The sequence below is a fragment of the Anastrepha ludens genome, chromosome 2 (assembly GCF_028408465.1).
Source record: "Anastrepha ludens isolate Willacy chromosome 2, idAnaLude1.1, whole genome shotgun sequence".
NCBI lineage: Eukaryota > Metazoa > Arthropoda > Insecta > Diptera > Tephritidae > Anastrepha > Anastrepha ludens.
The window spans coordinates 120,207,360-120,231,398 of NC_071498.1; the positions used below are offsets into that span (position 1 = coordinate 120,207,360).

A 24,039-nucleotide genomic window follows, 5' to 3' on the forward strand; every position below is an offset into this window, starting at 1 on the left:
GGACACCAGAATTCGTTTTAGAGGTATGGTTCCTTCGGCAAAGTTTCTTATTTTGATCCCTAGAATACGATTTTCACAGAACAATGAGCGATTTTGAAATCGGCCCGCCCTAATACATACATATGCACATACACCGTTCAATATTCATGTGGATTTAAAAAATATTTCTTTTAATGACAATTCCGAGCCGCTAGAAATGAAAACTGGTTTTGAGATATTCAGGTATTAAAATTTATTTGAGAAAACCGAAGAGAGACATTTAAGGGGAGAATGCTCTGATAAGATTACTAAGAGCGAGTTCATATAATTCTGGAAATAATTATTTCACACGAATTTTCCGTGTATTCTCACATTAGCCATAGTTGTTGAAAGGCAGTCACAATATTGTTGTTGCTGTATCAGCAAAAGATGCCCCGCAATTAACTGGGAAACATTCGCTTTCGAAAGCAGTTACACTCGTTCCTGTAAGCAAATCAGAGTACGAGTAATTCGCTTAATTTTATTTGTTTTTTAATTGCGAAAAATTTTAAGTATAGGAAAAGATCAACAACCATTTAAACAGAAGCTTCATAAAATAAGTCTACCAAAACATTAAATGCTATCGAAAATAGTTGTGTTCAATAATAACACTTCAACACTTCACTTCAAGTCAAGAGCGTAAGCAAAAGTTCTACCTCAAAGAGAAGAAAAAGCAGAAAGGTGTATTAGATGGCAAGAGTAGGCACCACGGGTACATTTCGAGTAGCACTAGAGTGCCGTTTTGATACCATAATGTAGACCACTGCCTGCGAAAAAGTTCAAAAACTTAAAGGAAGAAAAACCATCAACAGTCTTCCAGTGCTGTTGATGTAGTGGAAGAGAGAAATTGGATCTAGGCTGGAGAACTGCCTCCGGCTATTCCCGAAAGGTACATTAAGGAACCTTAGCGCCTAGCCGTCAGATCCGGACATTTGCAAAGGAAGTGTTGAACACTCTGTATTTCTGCCGGATCCCCACAGCTTCTACAATGGGGTTTGTACGAAAGTCCGGTGACCACCGATATAAATGTAAAAATTGAATGGTGCGAAATTTGGGAAAGCGGAGGCCAAAGTTTTTTTGCGATAACGAACGATAAGATAGAAACCCATCTATCTTGTGCTTTTCTAAGAAAGAAATCGTGCAGTTTCCCTTTGAAAACGTTCAAGCGGACATCGATGTCTAAGATGGGGACAACTGAAACCGATTCTGAAGAGCCCTTCTTGGCAAGCTCATCGGCTCATTTGCCACTATGTTTCTATGCCCTCGAACTCAGATAAGATAAATGTTTCCTGCACATTCAAGATCTCTTCTTTACGGGAGTTGATCAGAAGAGAGCTGCAATATGGTGATGACAGGGTTTTGATCGCAGCTTGTCTATCGGAAAAGATATTTATGATTCCCTCCCAACAGCGATTCCTAAACATTTTGCATGCCTGCAGCATCGCGAAGATCTACGCGAAGATCTCTGCAGTTTAAAGAAGACTGAAATATTGGCTGTCTTAGAAAAAACCATTCCAAAAATTCCATATTGGATCCGTCGGTGAAAACAAAGGTACCTACGGCCGTGCAGACTCTCTTCTACTTCCAATCCAGCCTACTTGGAAATATAGCTCTAGCACAACCCTCAAAACCCAATTTGCGGATGAAGAAATCTGTACGAAGTACAGAGAAAGAAAGATAAATCTGTCTCAAAATGCTACCATGGAGGAGATTGCATCTAAGGGCCAACCTCTGGAGATCAACGGGAAGTAAGTGCAGAATGACGTTAAGGGCGGCAGCGGGGTATGTTGTACACGTGGGGCATGTTCCACACGTTCTAAAAAGTTAATGAACGGAAACTTTGCCATCTCTTGCAAAAACTGGTAGGAGAAGACATATCAACTGAGGCTGTTTAAATCTTTGTTTGCTGTCTAAAAAATTACCATCAATTTGCTTCAATACCCTTGGTTTTTGAAGTTAAATTTTCCATATTTTAATTATAAACTGCAAATTTCGATTTGCTCGAGGCGTTGTGGGGCATAGAGGGGGTGTATATATTAAAAGTGATACTATCTGGCGATCGTCGTAGCGGAGTAGGTTTGTAAGTGACTGCTACTCCGTAGGTCTCGACCTTACAATTTCACTGGGTACCTTTTTTGCTATGAAAAAGCTTTTCACAAAGACCATCTGACTTTCGGGGGTGGCATATATAGCAAGTATAGAACGCACCATTCGGAGAAGGACGAGGGATGTTAGCTCCAAATATATATTTATATAGTGAGACTGAATATATTTGTCACAAGGTATGTGGATATATATGGATTAAATCTTCTTCTTCTTTTTCCATTAAATCAAAGTCAAATGTTTCGCAACTTCAGTCTCGTTATTTAATAGCCATACCTCGTATGTAAGTACGCCCTTATAAATGCGTTGTCTACTAACGATCATACTCGATCTCAATTAAATCAGAAAGCACGCGAATGGGAAAATTTTTAAATAAAAAATTACAATTATAAACGTGTACGAGGGTTGCTATTTTTATTTCTGTCGTCGGATATTTTTTAGTGTTTTCAGGACATTTCCGTTGGAAATTTTGACATATTTGACCAAAAATATCCGTAGAATATTTTGATATGTGAGCTATATTAGTTTTTTTTTTACAATGACTATTTTTAACAACTTTCGATATGGATTAACAAGGCAAAAAGGCCACGATAAACTAATTCATTACTCAGCGAGCAAGCATCTACTTTAGCAGTATAAAAACCTGGTACAATGCATTTTCTCTTGGTCGCTGTTCACCCGCTGACAAATTTCGGGAATTTCGGCCAAAATCAATTGATGTGTCAGAAAATATCGATACTGTGCGTGCAATGATTGAGTAAGATCGTTGTTGTTATTGTATCAGTACCTCTGCCCTGTCAGTGTAGCGTATTCAACGGTCGTCTTCGTCTAGCTCATCTAACGGTAAGCCCAGGAAACTAGCTGTTTCGACGGGTTGGGTCCAGAGGGAGAGGGGTGTTAGATGAGTGGGTTTAATGGAGCATGTAGAAAGGTGGTTAGTGTCGTGCGGGGAGGTGGCTCTGGCTCGAGCAGGTATCTGCAAGGGTGAGGCCTGCGGTGACACCCTAGCAGAAACTGCTTACTGAGCAATTTGTTATGCTGCTTAACAGGCAGCGCTAAGGGCCTCAACGTGTAGGTGTTGTATTGGTGATATCGTAAGACATCCTCTCGCGGTCCTTAATGCAATGTTTTGGCAGGTATGAAGCTTCGTCCAGCCTCACTGAGGTGTGTACGCGCTTGATCCCAATATGAAAAACGCCTACGAAACACGACTGGACAAAGTGCTGCTAAAATTGATTCAAACGAATGCAAAAGTGTGTTGAGAATATTTAGAAAAACCATAAAACAGTTTCCGTTCACAATTTTCATTTTTCCATTCTTAGGCCAGATATATACACAGCAACCCTCGTATTACTTACGTACACAGATACACTTATTTTTTGTTGAACTGTTTAAAACTGCAATTGAATACAAAAACGTTTGAGGGGGAAACGAAACAAGCGCTTTCAAGCTTCGCTGGTTTGACAAGTGTCACCGCAACAAAACTTTTGTAATGGGAAATTCAAGCATTGAAAACGGTTAGCGAACAATACTAAGCACGCACATGCGCATGTATTTGTGTATAAACTACAGATGGCTGTGTAAAAAAGAAGTAGCTAAAACAGTTCAAACAAAAGAGTTCGTAAATCATAGCTACATAAGTGCGCTTCAGCGCATAAGTAGATCAACTTTTACCACAGCAAAAAATAAATGTATGCACGAGTATATGTACCTATATGTACATACAAATGTACTTGAATACTAACAAACAACAACACCCACAACACACATCAGCGCATTAAATAAGCATAAATATTATGCAATTAAATACTAATTAAGATTTTATTTCACCCAAAATGTAAGAGGTAATAGCAATAGTCCCCAAAAAGAAAACATTAAAAAAATCAACAACAAAAAATAAGGCAATCAAATGGTGACATTTGCATGTGTAGGTCTGCGCGTGGGGTGCACTGTGGCAATCCAAAACTTGACACGCATCGTTGGCATCACGCGGGAATGGACTTGAAAGCTGTGGCATGAGAAAAAATTGGCTGTATTTCGGACATAATGCCCTTAACTGTACACCCACCAGCAGCGCAGCAAACAAAGGAAAAAGAAAAAGCGCTAATTCCACTAAAGAAGTAACGGTGTAAAAAACATAATCAGAAAAATTGCCAACTACTCAAAAAACACACAAAAAACCAGTGAACGAAATTAAAAAAGTGCTCGAGTTTGCACATAAAAAATTTCAAGACTGACGACTGACACTTGGAAAGCGAGAAAAAAATTGATGTATAAAAAAAATTAACTAAGCATTAAATAATAACTGCGGTTTGTTCGCTTTAAGCCACTTTTCTCACATTTTTCGCTTCCTCAACATAAAAAAAATAAGCAAACGTTTGCGTTAGTACCTGGGTACAGACCGCGACAAATGCTGACACACCAACATTTTGACCAGTTTTGATTATTTTTTTTCGTGGTGAAAAGAGTTTTAGAGGTGCGCTATTTAGCAGACCGTTATTCGGCTCTCCGCGAATTTGACAAAATCAGCTGATGGACTCACGTCACTTGGGGTGTATTTACAAAAAAACTGAAATTGTGTTTGTGATATATGAAAAAAAAAAATCAACCAATGGCACTCCGTTGCCATCTGACCAATGACTGCTGGGACGAGTGTGTAAATGCATGTGAAATGATCGTGCAGAATTCGGCTGGCGATAAGATTGTGTTTGTGATATACGAAAAAAAAATCAACACAGTCTTGGGGTAGGGTACGATACACTAGGCAGGGCTAGTTTATTGGAGCGGCAGTCCTTGGTCGGGAAAAATTCGAGTCATTCCGGTAACGTGAACTGGCTGCCATGGGAATGATCAACACAGTTTTCGTTCAAGTTGATTCGTTGCGATAGAAAAAGGACTTATTGAACGAGTGGGGTGATCGTCAATAATTCGACTGCCGAATCTACCAAGTGACGTGGCAGTCAAAGTTCTCTCATAATTTTCTTTTCCACCATAGCTAAATAGCAAACCTGGTAATCTTATCATTCTGGCTCTGATGCTCATAATTTTTTTTAGAAAATTATAGTTCAAAAACCATATAAATCCAAATTTAGGGTGGAAAAAATTCTTAAAACATTAGCGGAAAAGATTCCTAAAAAATCAACTTTAAGCAACTTCAAATAAGCACTGTATTATGCAGGTAGCGCAAAATGAATCACCGTAACAGAAGATTTTTGCAAATGGCGTTGTGCGTCAATCTTATTTGACACTTGTGAACAGACAAGCAGTGGAGCGTTTAAAGGTCAAAATAAAGATTTCCATCACTCAAAAATTTTTTTTAGTATTTTATGCAAACATTTTTTTTGAAAATTATTCAAAAATAACGTTGGATGATTAATTTTGCGCCAGCATGACCTAAAATTTATTAAACTGTAAAACTGCACATCGAAAATCTTTCTAAAAATTACAGTTAAAATCGTGGAATTCTGATGCTAAACTTAGGAAATTTTTCTTTTTTTTTTTACGTAAAATTTAAAAATTGGATGTGCATTCATTAAGCCTTTAGTAAAGGAATTTGTAACAGAGTGCCGAAAATCTTGGCTTATCAAAAATGTTTTAGTTCCAACAAGATAATTACCCAAAACACACAGCCTCAGGCTCTCGACCAACGCTCAAATCAAAATACCCCCATAGTCGTCGAGTCTCAATCCCGTTGAGCATCTCTGGGATATGTTAGAAAAACAAATTCTACAAATAAGGAGGCTTTGCGAAGTGTTATGCGTCCAGAATGGGCTAAGATTACAACTCAGGAAACAGAGAAGTTAGTGAGATCGGTTCCAAATTGACTGAGTGAAGTCCTAAAAGATCGTGGCTATCCAACAAAATAGTAATTTTCGCATTTGTGTATTATTTGTGAAGCTTTCTCCAGATTTTCTAAAACTGTACGCAGACTTTCTGGTGAGGAATCTTGTTATTTTCTTTTGGTTTTGTAACTCAAGAGTGTAATGAAAGAATAAATAAATATTGGGTTATCTAGAAATTAATTGCCGATTTTACGTATAGACGGCGTTGATAATTGCTTTGAAAAGCTTATGACTAATAATTTTAATTTTTCTTCTGACAGTTATTAGCTTGCTTTTGAAAAAAAGTGCGGGTAATTTTGTTTATATTTGTTTCTTTGGCGTGAATTTTAATATGGAGCCCACAAAAGAGCATTTTTGTCATATTTTACTTTATTGTGTTCTTAAAGGAAAAAGCGCAGAGAAGGTTGCTAAAAAGTTGCGTGCTTTGTATGGTGATAAAGCCTTAAAAGAAAGACAGTGTCGAAATTGGTTTATCAAATTCTGTTCCGGAGATTTTTCACTTAAAGATGAGCCACGTTCAGGTCGACCAAGTGATGTTGATGCTGACGTTATCCATGCTTTAATCGGATTGGATCGTCATGTAACCTTGCGTAAGATTGGAGAAAAGTTAAATATACTAAAACCAACCGTTCATGAGCATATAAAGAGTCTTGGACTTGTAAAAGAGCTTGATATTTGGGTACCACATGAATTATAAGAAATTCATTTAACAAACCGAATCAACGCTTGTGATATACCTACATCTTAAACGCAATGATGTCGATCCGTTTTTGAAGCAGATTATCACTGGTGGATGAAAAATGGATTCTTTACAATAACGTCAATCGAAACGATCATGGTGCAAGCATGATGAAGCGCCACAAACCACTTCAAAGGCTGATATTCACCAAAAGAAGATTATGCTGCCAGTTTGGTGGGACTGGAAGGGTGTGGTATATTTTGAGCTGCTTCAGAGGAACCAAATGATTAATTTGGATGTCTACTACCAACAATTGGACAAATTGAATACAGCCTTTAACGAGAAGCGACCAGAATTGATCAATCGTAAAGGTCTCATATTTTATCAGGACAACGCTAAACCGCATACATCTTTGGTCACCCGCCAAAAACCGAGTGAGCTTGGCTGGGAACTTTTGATGCATCCACCATATAGCCCTGACTTTGCGCCGTCAGACTACCATTTGTTTCGGTCTTTGCAGAGCTTCTTAAATGGTAAAACTTTCGGCAATGATGAGGCGATAAAAACGCACTTTGTTGAGATTTTCGCAAATAAAGGCCAGAAGTTCTATGAGCGCGGACTAATGAATTTGCCGGAAATATGGCAAAAGTTATCGAACAAAATGGAAAATAAGTAATTGATTAAAGTTCATTCTAAGTTTTAATAAAAATTTATTAGCTTTCTTTTAAAAAATCGGCAATTTCTTTCCGGACAACCCAACAAAATATGTCTTCAATCATAAATTTATATTGTGTTTTTAATAAATGTAAAAATATTTGTAAGCTGCACGCAGACTTTATGGGTCATGTGTAATGTTTTTTGTTAGACAATGAACTATACTTTTATACAAAAATATTGAACATTCACAAAAAATAAGTTTAAATGGTTAATGTGCTATCGCTTTGACGCGGAATGTACATATCTCCATACATATACATCCACATATATCCATTCATCCATACCAATTCATGTGTTTTTAATGCGACTTATTCCGTTATTGTGCGAAAAAGTTAAAAACCAGGCCAGGTTTGTACAGTAAAAGCCGCTGCTTGAAAATGGCCAGCGCTCATTTATGCAGCACAAAATTCGGTGTCATGCATGAATTTTTATTTTTTCCCATTTGCCCAAGCAATATTAACATTTTACCATACCAAGCAACGCTTGGTAAACTGCTACAACAACAACAACAATACCTATTTCGTTGGAAAAATAAAAGATTTAACCATTTAAAGTAAACTGCAAATAATAACAAATCCAAATAAAAGAGGCAACAGTGAAAAGTGGCGAATGTAAAATGTTTTAAAGTTGGCACCTTTCAGGTTCATACCCATTGGTTTGGCGTATTTTGCCTTACCTCGCACTGTCCAACTTCTGAAAGCATAGCAGAAAACGAAGAGATAAAAATACAAAAGCAATACGAAAACGTTGAAAAGGTAAATAACAGAGGAGTAAATGGTTACTGGTGAAATAAAATGTTGAATTACTTCCGCAGTAACGGCAACTGGAGGGCGGCCAAGCCCAGCTTAGGCCAGTTCCAAGCCAACTCAAGTTCACTCAACTGAAGCAAAGGGCCTACGCATGAACGTTCGTCGAGCTCACTAAAACTTCTCAGTTGTGTGCATTCACCATTAAACTTTGCGCACACACGCGTCTTCAAAATGTGGACAAGCAATGTATCGGGTGTTTTTTTTAGCTGCATGAGAACTGAGGCTTCACAGCGCAGAATAGCAAACTGTGTTGACATTTCTATTCAGTAAGGTTTGGCAAGTCATCATGAATCATTTAGCGCGGTTTACACGGTGGCGGCGTTATCGATTTATTGCAATATTCAAGCGACATTGGCGGCATACGGCCAGATTTATTCGAAAAAGTAGTCAAAAATTGCCTTTATAAAACTTGACAATTTTCAAAGATCATTCGAGGAGGGATCTGTTTTCGTTCTTTTTTTATTCTCATTAATATTAACTCAGGCAATTCAGTGCTATTTTCTTTCACCACTAACTTTGTAAAATTAACCATATGCCCTCAACGGCGAAATAGTCAAAGGCAAACCGCAAATCGTTGTCGGCTTCAATGCAAATTTGAGAAATGTAACCTCTCTACTTTTTCCTAAATGGACCTTCGTCACCTTAAAAATAAGGTTTTTCGTTCAAAAACAAAAATTACAAACGCCTTATTAGAACCAATTTTTATCTTCTTTCTATCGAGTCTTCCAAAGTAAAGAAAGGGTAGATTCCAAAAAAGGGAATATTCACTTGGTATCACCAAGAAGTAGGTTACGCCTCGATTACTTTCAAAGTGTACCTAACCAGCGGCATCACTGCATTTTAATTATTTGAACTCTGCCTTTGTCATTGCAAACTGTATGACTGGCCTTGAATATTTCTAGTTACAAACAGGTGTGCATACTTTTGCAGAATTTTGCTTTTGGGTCGTCTCATCTATTCCTGTTTTTGAGCCATGCAAAAGTACGCGGTTGATGAGGGGTTAGTGGAATGTGGTTTTCATTCGTCATCGAAAGGATTTTGATCCATTTGTTAACAAGAGTGAGATTCATCGTTAGATTCCAAGTCTAACTTTGTTATAGCTGTTAATGCGTGTTCTAAAGAATATGAAGTTTTCTACTATATTACTTTAAATCTATAACTGCCAACATTGATGTGTAATAATTCGCCTTGCACTCATTTTTCAACCGTTCCATTTAATTTATTCCTTTAAAACGTAATTTTTAAAATTTTCGAGATCGCTGACAAAATACTCACTGGTATGTGTTTTTACAGAGTGAACGCTGATTAGGATGCCCTGGATTTCCAAAAACTATTGTGCTGATACATTGAGGAGGCATCTTAGACTTTACTCCTTCAAAATTCAAATCGAGCAAGCGCTTCAACCTAACGATTACAGTTTTCGTAAGAATTTCTGTTAGATGATATTGGAGCGATTTTGTACAGTAAACACTGTCTTTTGGAGTGATGGAGCTAATTTTTATTTGAAAGAAAGTGCCGTTATTGGTCACCTAGAGGAAAAATTCGACTATTAAACCAGGTTTCAGGAGTTTGGCGCCATGCCGCACACGTCCAAAGACTCTGCGTGATTTCTTCGTTAACAAACTGATAAGCCATTTCGATGGCATATCTTGTACCTCAAAAGTATAGTCTAAGAAGCGAACCCAGCGACCATCTCAGCACTCGTTTCCACGACAGTCGGTTCTACGTAACCGGAACGACTCGGATTTATATCCGGCCAAAGACTGTCACTTCAGCAGCATTCCTCGTGTATGAAGAGAAGTGTCTATGCTGCTACAACAACAACAACAACCATCTCAGCACTATCAGAAAATATGACTCGCGAGACTAATGGCACGGAATATGGAGTAGTTTTTTGAGTTGATCCAGTAGAACGACACCGGTAGAACGAGACGTTGCCAGTTGAGTTAATTGGCACAGTACTTGAGTTGTATTCGATTTGTTTTTGTATGATGCTTATGAATGCAGCAGAATGAAGCAACGGACTATGAGGTGGCGCATTATTTTTTTTTACAAATTTTTATGTTTAATTATTTATTAGAGCCCCAGAGCCTCCATCACAATTCTATTGAAAATTTATGGAGGATTGTGAAGTGGAAGCTCTACTAGTAGAACATTAAACAGGCACTGCGAGATCGACTGGCTAATTTGGTGCCCTGAACATGCACCGCTATTGTCCAATGCAAAGGATCGACATTTAATTATTAAGAGGCTGACGTTATTTGCCAACTTTTTTGAGTTAAAGGGCGTTTTTCTTCTTTAAATGTAAATAATATTGGAAATAAATTGAAAGGAATATATTTTTTGCCAACTTTTTTTAGCACTTAAAGTCTATCGATCGTGTTTTCTCTTATTTTTTTATAGGAAAGATAAATGTTTGTGTTATTGCTAACGCGAGATCAGTACCAGAAAGTGTGTATGCAACAGTTCAGCAGCAAGTCAATCATGTTAGGGATATGAACAATTGAATGGATATGAAGATTTGAAGTCTATATATACAAGGTGACGCAATCATATGTATGTGACACTTGTGAACTAGCCAGCTGTAGTATACAAACAGACAAGCAATGGAGCGTGTAGAGGTAAAACTAAAAATCTCTCAAGATCATAAATAGTTTTTTTTTGTTTGGTATAAACAATGCAACCATTTGTGGAACAACATCAAGACGCACACCACAAATATGAGGAGGAGCTCGGCCAAACACCCAAACAGGGTGTACGAGCCAATTAAGTATATATATAAACAATGCATAGTAGGTGAAAGTCAAAATAAAGATTTCCCAAAATCATTTCCTTTTATTTAGTAATAAAGTTATTCAAACTCGAAATTGGATGATTAAATTTGCGCCACCACATGTTAGTTACTCGAAATGATGTTCTGGCAAGAACACTGAAAAAAAAAATAAAAATAAAAAAATAAAAATAAGTAAAAAAAAATGAAAATAATTCAAAAATATAATAAATATAATAGAATAAAAAAATTAAATAAAAACCTAAAATAAAAAAAAAATATTTAAATAAATTTAAAATAAAAATAAAGAAATAAAAAAACAAAATAATTTAAAAAAATAAAGAAAGATAAAAAATGAAAAAATATGTAATAAAATAAAACAAATTTAAAATTAAAAATCAATAAATAAAATTAAAATAAAAATAAATAAATAAATAGTGAAATAAAAAAACAAAATAATCAAAAAAATTTGAGAAAGATGAAAAATTAAAAAAAAATATTTGTAAAATGAAAAAACTTAAATAGAAAAACTAAAATAAAAAATAAAATAAAATTATTTAAATTTGGCATAATAGAATTTCGGATATTGACCATTCCAGCTACAATTATTACTAGTATTATTATTTTATTTAATTTTATTTTGCTCAATTAGTAATTAACTATCATAAACTTCTTGCGCTCTGATAATGCAGAGGCCATACGTATTTGAGTGATCACATAAATGCGTGTGTTTGTTTGTGTATACCATGTCATGTTTATTATGCTGATGTATGTGTGTATTGCCTTACTCTATTTTGTCATTTTCTGTTTTTTTGTTATTGTTGATTCTCCTGAATCTGAACTGACCCAAATTTCTCTGTCAACAAAAACAGTTAACCCTTAATTCTCCCAATCTGTGCAGCAACAAAAAGTCTTTTGCTTCATTCTCAGTCAACAAGAAAACAAACAAACAAAATATATGAAAAACAAAAGGAATAACCAAAAATAAATTAGTATTCAGAAATTTTACGAGCTCCATTAGATTATGTTCCTAGTGTGGAAACGAAATTAGAAGGATTGAGCTGACTAACAACATACTACTTCAAACTCCAAGAGCGATGCGCTTAATTCAATCTCACCTAGCGGGGGAAAAACAAAACAAAACTAACAGCACAAAAAACAAAAGCAATGCATGTCAAAACAAGGAAGCAAAATACAAGGCGAGATAAAAGGAATGACATGAAGAGAAATTGCATAATTCTTTGGGTACACGACTCATCAAAAGCGCTCTCAAACTGAAGTTGGAGACCTACAGACATAAATTTACTCGCATACTCATGTACACAAATTCCTATAAGCCACATATGTGTGCATGGGTGTGTGATTTAGGATTTTATGGCTTATCCATTTGCGTGCCACATTTATACACAATTATATTTTATGAGTATTTGAAGACTATAAATGAGTACCCAGCAGGAAAATCGATTAGTTCCAACTGGTGGTCTTCTATGGAATTCGGAGTGAAGAGGTTTAAATTTACGTATTTATAATACATAAAATGTTGCCTCATTCTTTTTTTATTTATGCAATTCTAGTTTTATTGCTGAATTTTGAATAGTTGATGTTTTTGGGAAAATGCTGATGAAGTGACTGTTTATAGCCGCACAAAAAACCGCGTTGTTGCGGTGGCATAGCGCCAACAGTCGGAGAATAATTAACTAAATATTTGATCTTTATTATTAGTAGAAAGCAACTACATTTGTGTCTGATGCAAGCAAAAGAGGCTACGTAGAAGAACTTCAGCTGCTAAATCCACTTTTGATAACTTTTTACAGTTTTTCGAGCATGCCACCGCACTCGAGCGTTAATATAATATACCAGGTATTCTTTGCAAACATTTGTTAATAAATAAATAAAATAATAATTTGTATAACAAGGCAGGAAGAATTAAGAAACGAAGATGTATGGAATCGTACCCAACAATAAACTGTACCGATTGAGATTAGGAGGCATAAATAGCGCTGAGTCAGTCACATACTCGGCAGCCGCTGAAATAGGATCTCCAGGGTTCCAGGTGTCCTGGCGCTCAAGCAAACACTTGGCGCAGAACCATCAATAGGGAACTCGACGCCACAAATTACAACTACAATGACATTTGCAGTGCTGCATATAATAAAATTTAGATTTAGATTTGTTGTGCAGGCCTTTGGTTCCATGAGGAGATCAGGACAACAGCAAATACTTAAGTAAACTCTAATATTATGCCCAAAAAATATATAATTGAAAAATTTAAGTGTTTCATTAATAAAAGTCTGAAATATCTCACTTTGCAGGCATTTAAAAAATAGTTTTTCTGGTTTGGTTTGCTTAGGATGTGCTCTAATATATGAACAATTCCTTTGTTGCCTGGCCCCTCTCATTCAATTCAATGCGCAGTGTTTTGAAAATTTTAAGCACATTTTTTTTATGAAACTACATTTTTCAAGTGGTTTAGACCCGTAAACCCGCATATCTTAATCAATTGACGGGAAACTTTAACTGTGTGCTTACAATAAAATTCTGCCAGTGAACTTTTTTCCATATAAATAATATTGGGTACGTTTTTTTATACATAATTTTTCAAATTTTTTTTTTAATATTTTCTAAAAATTTTAATTTATAGAAATAAAATATGCCAGTTTCTGCATGAATCGATGTAGCAAAAACAAAAAAAAAAATTACATACACATGTATGTCTCCTCATTAGAAAAAGGTCACCAGAAATTAAAACTGACGGATTGCGGTGCCCTTAAAAAACCTCAAGGAAGAAAGGCTGTGCTGTCGCTACTTTCTTTTTATTTCGAATAATATAATTTTTATAATTTATAACCTGTATTAAACTTGTTTCGAAAGCAAAACTACCCAAAATATGCTTTCAGAGCTTAGCTTTCTCTATTTATTAGTTTGCTACTAATTCTCCCTTTAGTATATAAATCAGTTTTTTTAGCTGCACGAGAACTATGGATGTCGATAACTAAGGTTTAACAGCGGAGAATAGCAAACTGTGTTGACATTTCCGTTAAGAGAGGTTTGCCAAGTCATCAAGATTTTTTTAATGCCTGAACAACGCTTCCAAATTGCCGAAATTTGCTTTGAAAAAAAATTTGTTCGTGAAGTTCATTGAGCGAAGTGTTGAAGAAGACGCCGAAATGTGGACTCGTTCTCGTTCTCAACTTTTAGCCTTTGCCCTTTGACTACGCGGAAAATTTTACGTAAGGATCTTGGCTTGCGTGCCTATAAGCTCATTTTCATTCATTTAGGTTTATTATTCAGATTTATTATTCAGGTTTATTGGAAAAAGTAATCAAGAATTGGAGAGCAAATCGTAGCCGTTGCGGTCATATGCCGGATATCGTTTGCAAAAAATAAATGCTATAAAATTATCTACCAGATAATAAAAAAATAAATTATTTCAACAATTTTTCTGTTTTGTATTATTTTAGTATTTCAAATTCTTAAGCTCTTAAAGATCACCCTTTAGTTGTAGCAACAGTAGTTCGCTGTTATATAGTATATACTGTTATATAGTATATACAGTAAATTAGTTTCAATTATATTAATATAGTTCGAGGAAAAAGAAATCCAGTTTTTTTTTAGTTTTTATTTTGAGCAAATAGTTCAAAACTGTTTTATGGTCGATCTTTGGCTTCTGGACGATGCTACGACCACTGAAATGCCAATCAACTTTGATTATTTCTATGATTTGATCGACATTTTCAACTTTGTCCTTAAAATCCAAAAAAAAACCTGAACGAAATCTGCGAACCCAAAGTTGCACCTAATTGGCTGTTGGAGTATCGAAATTACAAAATACCGAACACTACACCCATATACCGAGAAAATAATTGATTTATTTTTCATCAAACAACGAAATATAAAACTTGCAATTTTAGTTAATAAAACTCACACATAGACGCTTAAAAATGATTATTAGAAATATTTTCCTCATAAATGAATATTAAAATATTAAACGTAATATTTTTTTACTTAAAGACAATTTAGTAATTGTCAACTTTTCCTAATCCAACGCCTGTACGAGTATATCTCATTTCAACGGGTTGAAATCCAGTTGCACCTATTCAACAAATACTTGCTTGTCCAACCGGGTGTGTGTGTTGCAAGAGCAATTAAACCTCAGGCGATAAGTGCGTCTTTTAATTGAGCATTCGACAATCTAATTGCTGATCCCAGCTGTATTGGAGATTGACTATACGTAGCTACTTTTTCTAAGAAGTCATGCGATACACATTACCCACAGCCCAAATGAGTGGCCATATGAGCAAGTGGTTATTTTTTATTATTGGCCCAATGTACATACATACAGACTTGCGTGCATTTTTATTATTATTTTATTATTGTTTATGTTTACGAAATTGTGCGCCACTTATTCGTGCAATTAATCTGCTCTCAAACACCCACACTTTACATTTCGCTAGGGGACAAGTTATATTTACACTTTATGGTTGTTATCACTTGTTCTTGTTATGTGGTGTGAATTTCATTAAACAACAACTACTTAAGAGGGGTGAGTTGGGGATAGAGAAGGAGACAAGTGGATATTGGAGAGGAATTATTGGGTATGCCGTTGGTAGCGCTGCTAGTACTCGCAGCAAACATTCGCCTTGCACGATTGTAATGGATTTTTTAAGCCGCTTGAGAATTAGCAGTGATTAACATTTCGGCAAATAGAAATTACTCATATTTTTAAAAGTTGGTGTGGAGTGCAGGTGTTTTTCGTACAAGCGACTTTTAATTAGAATTGTGGAAATGTGTTTTGAGGAGTAGATAGCCGTAAACCGTGTAAGATCTACAAAACAAAAAACAAAAAACCAAAAATGAAGTAACCACAAAAGTAAACTCGAAATGAGTGGAGTGAAAATGTGAAATCCACTTGTGATCCCAAATCGAGTACTTTTCTACAAATTTCATACGCATAAGAAATTTGTAGGAAAACTCCCAGAGCCCAAACAAAAATTAGAAAAGTTCTGCTAAGCAACCAACAAAGTGTGTCCACGCCAAATACAAGGTGGCACAAATTAATCACGCTAACGGAAGATTTATAATTTTTGCAAATGGTGTCGTACGTTTATTATATTTGACACTTGTGAGCTGGATTGCTCGAGTATACAAATTGAGAAGAAATGGAATGATCTGAAAATAAAGATTTCCATCAATCACAATAATTTTTTTTATTTATTAAAAAGGTTATTCAAAATCAAAAAATTGATGATTAATTTTGCGCCATGCACATCAATATGTAAAGCAGCGAAAATAACATCCGCGATGTGTCAGAAATTCACAAAGTGGGTTACTTTTCGCTTGGAAAAAGTTGAAATGGGTGGGTAACATTTCAAGCATTCAGAATTTGCAGACTGAGTACAAAAATATTTAATTGTATGCAAAAAAAAATTATATTTTTATTTATTTTAACTAAATTTTATTTCAGTTTGTTTTTTTAGGTTTTTTTTTTAATTTATTTTAGTAACTTTATTTTAATTAAAATATCATAATTAAATTTTTTAAAATAATTTAAATACATTTTTTGAACTTCTAAGCAACAAATGGCATCCACTCAAAAGTGCTGCCACCGAACTTAGCTCTACAGCTACCTGACTACTGCAGCGTTTTTCAAGCTGAGTTAATAGCTATGAAGCAGGCTGCATTGTGCGTCTGGAACTCGTCTGTTGCGGCATAACCGACCACTATCTCTACCCACTCTGAGAGTCAAACTGGCATACAAAATCTGCAATTCAATAAAACTTCATCAGATGTGGCATCGACTTTAGATCTATACTAAATGAGCTAACTAAGCGTTGAACCACGAACGTTGCCTGAGTTCCTGGACGGAGAGAAGTTGCTGAAAATTGCATCGCGAATGAGCTCTGTAGAATAGAAACTGATCTTAAATCAGAAATTTCCGACCAACATGTGAACACTCATTTATCCGTAAGCAGGCTCTGGACCAAATCGGTTTACATCTAGCAACTCAACGGTAGAAGGGTCAATTTTATTGCTAGACTGGACAAATGCTACGAAAAAACGACGGCTGTTTATCGAACGAAACATTTTCATAGGACGCATATATTCATTTCTGTTGCAAAATACATTTGCCCCATCTGGCTCAGCCATGAATAAAATTCTTCCAGAATCGGTACTCAAATCACTGGGTGCAAACAAGAATGAAATTTCCTTAAGATATCTACAACTCATGGAATGTCTCTAGATTTACGTCGGTGATAACTGACTTCTGCTCTATCGGGGAACAAGCAGCTAAAATGGGAATTTCTCACTACACATTCTTTTTTGTAGGGACAAACTAGCTGGTACATCACTCAGACACAATTAAGTCCATTGTACTCCACTCGGACTCCCTTTTTACAATATACTCGACCTCCGAAGTAATTTGAGTAGATCTTATGGTGCCAAGGGGCCAAGCGGGTCGCTTCTTAACATATCAGTGCCAAAGACCACAAGCACAGAAAGTGGCCCGCCGTCTCATCCTCCTCTCCACATGCTGGACAGAGTGCACTGTCTGAGATGCCCACATTTTCCATGTGCTTCGCCCAAAAGAAAGTGGCCCGTCATCAGCCCAACTAGCCTCCCACAGTCCTCTCTGCTTAGAGACAGGAGGAACTGCGACTGTCGGTCGAACAATGCAGGTAACATCAGTTTTGTCCATCTGCAGCCTCTTTCAGCCTGTCAAGCTCGCTTTTGGGTCAGAGTAACCCGTTTGCTAACCGAGGCTTTGATGGCTGCAGAAAGGAGTACCAAAAAATCGTTACCCACGATTCCCATGTGTCCTGGGACCCATGTTAGAATCAGGATATTATGTCTACCATCATAGTTGAGCCTGGATTTACAGGACTCGACTACCCTTGAAGTGGCTAGTGGGCTATCTAATGCCATAAGCGCAGCTTGGCTGTCGCTGCAAGCACATATAGTACATACATCTGCCTCTCCATTTGTTTCCCACAACAAAGTTCATTGCTTCTTGTACGATCTGCGGTATGGTAAGGCTTGTTTAGTAATTTTAGGTTCGAAATTACGCAAATGCCATAAATAGGCAGTCCATAGTCTATTTTTCGTACTAATAAAGCTTTAGTTATGTTAATTGGAGTGTTTGTGAGGATATGAAGGTGCTTAGATGAGAGGTATTTGATGATGTTAAGTCGGGTAGTAAGACTATTCCAGAGGTGCAGACAATGTTCTCTAAAAGTGTATTTGTTGTCGAATACAATACCAAGTATCTTTAGCGCATTTTAATTTTTTTTTATAATTGGCGCGTACACCCTTTTTGGGTGTTTGGCCGAGCTCCTCCTCCTATTTGTGGTGTGCGTCTTGATGTTGTTCCACAAATGGAGGGATCTACAGTTTCAAGCTGACTCCGAACGGCAATATTTTTATGAGGAGCTTTTTCCTGGCAGAAATACACTCGGAGGTTTGACATTGCCTGCCGAGGGGCGGCCGCTATTAGAAAAATATTTTTCTTAATTTTGGTGTTTCACCGAGATTCGAACCGACGTTCTCTCTGTGAAATCCGAATGGTAATCACGCACCAACCCATTCGGCTACGGCGGCCACCGCATTAGCCTCAGCTATATTTGTATTTTGATGGTTAATTTGTATTTGTGGACATCGTTTCTTCCAGCAGATTTACAGTGTCTTTCATTTGCTGTATGATAAAATTGCTCTCGAAAGTTTACTCCAGGAGCTAATAACGCCAAACAGCTTTTCGAATATTGATTGTACTTTATTGATGTGTTTGACTTTTGTGTAGTATGTGAAAGCATCGTCAGCATATATCCGGAAGTCTAAACTTTTTTGTTTGGAGGCAATTTTATTTATTTCCTCGAAAGCTATAATAAAGAGTATCACTGAAAGGGGGAGCCTTGGGGTATACCGTTTTCAAGGCAGTGCATTGAGGAAGCTACACCATAGGTTTTGATTTGAAATGTACGATTCGTTAAGAACGACTTTACCAACTGGTAAATTTTCGGACCAATATGCCACGCTGCAAGTTGTTCACGAACAACATGGACTCCAATGCGGTCAAAGGCCTTTTCAAAATCTGTCGACATTAATGTTACGTGATTTGTTGAAGAAAGAGCATCTGCTTTGAGTGTTGCAGGGGAATAAGACCTTCCATGGTGATGTGGAGCTTTTTAAAGGCAACTTGATTAGGACTCACAAACCCGTTTTTGTTATGAACCACAAGCAGCTAAAAAAATCACCCGAAATGAATGTAACGAAATTTAAAGTTCACAGAAAACACTTTAACCGACGATACACTTTGAACACCTGTTGACACACAACCACTTGAACTGAAAGCAGCAGTCTTTGCTATTCAGACAACTGAATTTGAAAAGGAATTTGAAAACTACCAAGAAGCTATGTGACTGAGCTTGAAAATTTGATTGCAAACGCTGATTCTACATTTGAAAATATTTTGTATAAGCATTTGCTTGGCTGCGTCAGATTATTTTTCTGCACAGGTGAAATTTCTACATGGATGAAAAAATGTTTAATTTAAACTTTTTCGTGATCGAAATCAAAATCTAGTAGATGCAACTTAAAATTCATAGAAATTTGGCACAAATGCACAAAAGTTTCTTAGTTCTGAGAGACAAATTTTGCATTAGCATGCAAATAAAAATGGCTGACAATTCACTCGAACACTGGATTAGGGGTAAATTAGTTGACGTTTCTGAGAGGAAAATTTCAAAAGTTGCATCAGTTTGAAATTAAAAATGGCTGACAATTCACTGGATTAGGGGTAAATTAGTTGACGTTTCCTTATCAAAAAGTCTTTCGGTTATATTTTTCCGATGAAAGCAAAAAAAAAAATAAAAATAAAATAAAAAAAACAAAACATGTTTTTTCTAATCTGTTGCATGCACTACTTAATTAGCCACGGATCACAGTTCAATGCATATTTCCCTCACAAATGAGCGATAACTGAGCATTCTAAGCACTGAAATTTTAGTTTTTGTTTATTTTTATTAAGCACTAAAAACTTCAAACAAAAAAAATGTCAATTTAGTAGAAAACTTTTCATATTCAGTTCACGACACAATGATAATTTCAATATTCTCTGTATTTGAGCGCTGTCAGTTTACAACTTTTTACAATTCATTATCTTGTAATGAACTCAAAATGTGTAATTTTAATTTATTACATTTTCATGGAATGACACACAGCTACGTACATATGTGTATGTACAAGGTGGCGCAAAATTAAGCGCCCAATGGAGTACTTAAAATCTTTGCAAATGGCTTTGTACGTTAATTAAATTTGTTTGAGAGAAATGAAATCCATTATTTTCTCGGTAGATGGCTGCAGTGATCGATATTTCGTAAAGTACCGTTCAAACAATTTAAAGTTTATGCTCGTTGTCAAGGTGACATTTCATACTATAAAGAAATCGTTTGGCGTTTTCTGTTTACTCAATCCAGTTGTGAGTTACAGGGCGCCAACAATGGAAATCAACAAAAAGAAAATTCGGTAAATTTTACAGTGTTTTTTTGATAGAGGCGAAAATGCAAGCCAGGTCGTAATTTTCGTTTCGCCGATTACTTTCAGGCATTTTTTATGATAAAAACATGTTGGTAATAGGGAAAATGTCGAGAAAATCACAGAAATAATCGAAGTTGACCGGCATATTAATAGTCGTAGCATCGCAAAGCAGTTAAAGATCGACTAGAAAACAGTTTTAACCAATTGTGCAAAAATTCTACTTATTTGGATGGATTTATTTTCCCCCAAACTAATAATAGACTAACTAAAAATTTTTATTTTTTTTTTCTATTTGACACTTGTGAACTATACACCTTCAGTATAAGAACAGCCAAGCAATGCAGTGCCTAAAGGCCAAAACAAAGATTTCCATCATTGGAAAAAACTTTTTTTTTATTTATTAAAAAAGTTATTAAAAACAAAAACGGATGATTAATTTTGCGCCACCTGCGCCACTAACTCTCTACCACCTCCAGCGTTTACGCCTCACACAAGTATTTATTAAAATTATTAATTTTACGCCACCTTGTATATGCAATACCATTTGTTCGATGATTGGCTGTGAGTGGCTTATCAACTGCCCTCTTCGCTAGCAATAAAGTCATATACAAATTTAATTTTGTAATTTATTTTCGATTTAATTAAATCACTTTAAGCGAGACATCGTCGAAGGGCATGAAGAAAAATATATTCTTATCAAATTGAAAGCAAAATATCAAATTTAAATGTGCACTCAACGAAGCGAACGCGACGAAGAACGGAAACGGAAAGCAACAGGCCGTCGAACAAAACGCGAAAAATTGTAGTAAAATTGCAAACAGTAACAACAAGCAGTAAGCAAAAATAAAAGGCAAACACCCAAAGTCAAAGAAGAAGAAGAGTAGCAGACAAAGCTTTGGAGAATTTAAATGCGTATTACCGAATGGATGGATTAAAATTAAAGAGCAAAATAAATACAGAAAATAAAGTACAAAAAAAATTATTAAAAAGAAATAATAACAAATAAAACAAAAACAAAAACAAATAACGAAGCTGATTTATAGAAATGTATTGCGAGAAAAAACAAAGCTTATGAAAACCGGTTTAGATAAGGTTAGACTGCTGGACGATCTCAGTTGCAGTTACTGATGCTTTTTTGTTCTCCAGCCACTTTTGTGCTGGATGCTGCTGCTCAGTTGCTGCTGCACTCTACTTTTACATAGCAGTATTGTGTTTTCTCTGTCGCCGATATCGTCATTTGCGAAAGCACAAAATGTGATTGTCACTGGTTGCACAACAATAAAAACAACGAAAACAACGACGATGACTGCAAACAATGAACGGCAAATACCAACGTGAAGGGTCAAATGGAATATTATTTCATAGAATGGCGACAGATCGACAGTCAGAAAGGCAGACAAGGTGAAAGTGCATTGATAGGGGATGGCTACGCCCGCATTTTGGCAGTTATTCCCGTTGCGCAGGAGTTGTGTTGGGGAAACTTTGAATTATTTACAGAATATTTGCTGGATTGTGCAGCTGAAGTAAAGTACGAAAAAAATAAATAAATAAACAAAAAGGAGAAATAAATAAAAAATATTACAAACAATTTTTAAAAATATGTTTGTTAAATTTTCCTGCTGAAGTAGAGCGCGGTAAAAAAAAAAAAATAAAAATAAAAATATTAAAACTATAAAAGAATGAAAATACCAAATACTAAAAATAGAAATAAAAAAATATAAAAATTTGCTGAATTGTACTGCTGAAGTGGAGCGCGGAAAAAAAATAAAAATGAATAAAAATAAAAAATATAAAAGAATGAAAATATAAAATACTAAAAATAGAAATAAAAAAAAATATATTTACTGGGGTTTTCTGCTGAAGTGGAGCGCGGTGTCAAAAAAAAAAAAAATCAAAAAAATATAAAAATATAAAGAACAAAAAAAAAAAAAATAAAAAATAGAAATATTGGCTGGATTGTACCGCTGAAGTAGAGCACGGCAAGCCCGAAAAACAAAATTTTAAGAAAAAAGACCACAACCTTTCTTGACAACGAATTTTCTTAATATTATCCGACTTATCATTGTTGAAAATCGCTTTAAATTTGTTTTGATGGGCCCTTTTTGTATATACAAATACATATTTAATTTTTTTTAATTCAAATTTCATCGCTCATTTTCATGAAACCTCTTATTCAATGGTCAGCATTGGTGCCAAAATAAATTGTTTTCAATTCGAGAATTGCCTTTCACAGAAAAATGTATTATCTCTTTGTTGACTAGTGGTATAAACAATTGTAAAAACAAAAGCCATTTAACATCGCGTAATACCGCACAACGTCTCTAGCGGCTAAACAAATTTAAGCGCGCACAATCATAGCTACTGGATGCGGGGCCTGGCAAGGCAGGAGAACGCATTTTAAGCTCAGCTTTTGAGCTGCGTTTGGCAAATAAGTGTGAACTCGCTTTACAACATAAGCTGAAGCGGGACAAACCGATGCCGATACACGCACATGACTACACAAAAACAAGCACACATACACACCCACACAAATTAAGCTACTGCCAAAAGAAAATGTGCACAAGTGCAGCTGAGACGTGTAAAACCCATACTTTGTACAGATGTATGTCTGTAATATTATTACCAATTGTCAAGCAGATTTGTGGCGATATTTGCAGCAACTTTTCCTAGCAACAGCAGTAGAATTATTAAATTCAATCTTCAATTTTAGTTTGATATTTTCGCATTCGTGCAGGCCACACTTCAACTCGTCCTAATAAAACGAAAAATAAACACTACGCTGACGTTTTGACGTTGTATTTTTTTTTCCTTTCGTTTTATTTCATTTTGCGTATGGCTTAGCCGTTGTTTGCATGCCAGTTATTCGCTAGCTATTCACCTTACTTCACTTTATTTTCACACTTCACTTTGACTCGCACAAATACACAAACAAATGTGCACATATAAATATATTTCTTTAACTACACTTCGCGTGTAAATATTTTGGTAAAAACCCCTAAAATTTCAAAACACTTTCCCGTCTAAATTATTAGCACTTTTTTTCATTTCACGCGCTTTGTTTTGTGTTATTTTATTACACGTTTACAATCCGCGCCATCCAAAACATGTTAAAAAAGCACGCGTCGAATATTTAGAGCCAATACCGTGAGCGAAAATTCAAGTAAATTTAATTTCACTACCGATTAAAATAATCCGCCTACAAACATTACCGCAACGACGTCTCATAGGCAACTGAAACGGCGACAAACCAAATAATAATACACCGACCAGTAAGTCAGTTGATAAACGAACGAATGCGCCATCCAGAGCGCCAAACACAACAAAATATGGCAAAGTAAAAGAAGACAATTTTTGACGTGGTTGCCAACGTACCGATCTACTCGTTTTCAATCGTTTGGAGTTGTATCTGTGTTGAGGCAGGCGATTCTCGTGAGCATGTGTGCGCATGCATGTATGGTTGTTAGTAAAGAGAGTGTATTGCAGCAAGCCCATTTAGCGCTCTACTAAGTTTTTTATCGCATGCGATAGAAATATTGTTGGAGCGCTGGTGCAAAGTAAATATGATTGCTC

The 24,039-nt window shown here is 35.8% G+C and overlaps 1 long non-coding RNA gene across 2 annotated transcripts in view; it reads right to left on the bottom strand.

Annotated features, from left to right (window-relative positions):
- LOC128855228 (uncharacterized) overlaps window positions 1-23,749 on the bottom strand; it is a 91,466-nt gene extending 67,717 nt beyond the window's left edge. For both annotated transcript variants that reach the window (XR_008453700.1, XR_008453701.1), the window contains exon 1: window positions 23,093-23,749. This is a non-coding gene — a long non-coding RNA (uncharacterized LOC128855228). The remainder of the gene's footprint in view (window positions 1-23,092) is intronic.
- Between the last annotated feature and the right edge of the window lie 290 nt (window positions 23,750-24,039).